The following is a 1,949-nucleotide window of genomic DNA, read 5'->3' as shown; positions in this document are numbered from 1 at the left end:
TGACCTTACTACCCAAATATAATCATTTTGTATACTTAAGGCATTTTTCTTTTTAGTTTTTATTCCTGTTTTTCTCTTTTAAAATATATATATATGTTAAAATTAATTAACATTCCCATCACCTTAATGAAGGGTGTTAAAGTATACTTGTGCTATTCATAATTCTTTGAAATTAGAAGAACATCAACTTATGAAAGTCTTTGTGGGAGAATTGAAGTCCAGAGATCCTGCCCAAACCTTCAATCCCAAGTTCACTAAAGATTTGCGTTTGTCTTCCAGGGGAATGAAAAGGAGACACACACATGCACGCATGCACACACACACACGACTGTTTCATTTGTTTAGGATTTAGGACATTTTTTAAGTTTTCTCACAGAATCCATCTAGGTAGAGAGAGTAGATACCTCTAGCCTGTGGGTGGGGACAGGAGTTCCAGTGATTTAAAGACTGATTTGAGGTCCTAGTGCAGTCTCAGAATCCTTGGACTTGTCTTTATAGCTGGAAGTAATAGGATTTTAGGTGTGAAAAATGTTACCTGCCTGAATTAGCCAGGCAGACCTATATACGTGGTTCCAGTTGCATAGTGTTCTGTGTAACTGAGCTCTATGTTACACCTCAAAACTTCGTGGAATAAAACCACCACCATCTTATTTGCACAGATTCTTTGGGTCAGGAATCCAGACAGGACACAGTGGGAATGGCCTGTGTCTGCTCCATTTACTGGACCAATTAACGAACTTCAGCTGGGAATCATCTGGAAGCTTCTCCACCTATATGCCTGATAGGTGGGGTGGGATGACTTGAAGGCTGGACTCAGCGGGGGCTGTTTACCAGAGCATCTGCGAGTTGGCACTTCATGGAGCTCAGGCTTCTTGCAGCATGGCGGCTGGCTTCCCAAGTGGGAGGGTTCCCAGAGTGAGCGTCTCCACAGAACAAATGTTCCAAGAGACCACGTGGAAGCTGCGTGGATTTTTATAACTTAGCTTTGGAAGTCAGATAACAGCATTTCTGCTACTCTTTATTGGTAGAAGCTATTGCAAGTCTCCCCAGATTCAAGGAGAGGGGACCTGCTTCTCAGTGGAAGGAATAAAAAAATTCACAACCACTTAAACAGAAAAAGCACGTAAACCATTTCATGTTCCACCATGGTGCTAATTCAATGAAAGATGAGCTTGAGTAGAAGTCAGCAAAGCTGTGTCAAGAATGAGTTAATTGTAAATGGGGGAAAAACATGAACTGTGTATATTGTGAGAATTAATGAAAATAACTGCGTTGAGTAGAAAAATTCAAGTTAACCTAAATGCCTAGCAAATGGGGAGTAGTTCAAATAAATTATAAATAAAATATTTACATTAGGAATATGATGCAGACTCTTAAAAGAATGAGGTAGCTCTATATGTAATTATATAAGAATATGTCCCAGATCTGTTAAGTAAAAAAATTATTTACAGAAAAACATGTATGCGATGATTCATGAGTATTTTAACTTAACATGTACATATATATGTAAAAATTCAGGAAATAGTCTTAAAAATTACATTAAACTGTTAGTGGGGATTTCTGCTGTAAATGAGAGTAGGACTTGGGTAGGTAATAGGAAGGAGAACCCACTTCTCATTCTATAGTTCTATGCTGTTTAAATTTTTAGATGTATTATGTTTTCCTATATCGCTCTTATGATATGAATTGCTAAGTGAGATTTTAACTTCTAAAATACATTAAATTTAATTTGGTTACTTTATAAATATAAAAAATATAAAATATGTTTCATATTTTAATATAAAATATAAAGTGTAATTTAATTTGGTAAACATTTTTCTTCCTGGGACTGTTACTGAACTTTGCTTTCCCAGTACAGTAGGTTGGCCTGGGCACAGATGGGCACTAGGCTGTTTGGCATGCTTTGTAGTTGCTAGAGAAATTTAAGAATGCCAGTCTTGGCCGGGCAC

General features: G+C 37.1%; 1 protein-coding gene across 1 annotated transcript in view; it reads left to right on the top strand.

Annotated features, from left to right (window-relative positions):
* IQGAP2 (IQ motif containing GTPase activating protein 2) overlaps window positions 1-1,949 on the top strand; it is a 331,348-nt gene that overhangs the window by 25,179 nt on the left and 304,220 nt on the right. The window lies entirely within an intron of this gene.

Source organism: Mandrillus leucophaeus, unplaced genomic scaffold (assembly GCF_000951045.1).
Source record: "Mandrillus leucophaeus isolate KB7577 unplaced genomic scaffold, Mleu.le_1.0 Scaffold114, whole genome shotgun sequence".
NCBI classification, from domain to species: domain Eukaryota; kingdom Metazoa; phylum Chordata; class Mammalia; order Primates; family Cercopithecidae; genus Mandrillus; species Mandrillus leucophaeus.
This window is presented reverse-complemented; position numbering and strand designations above follow the sequence as displayed.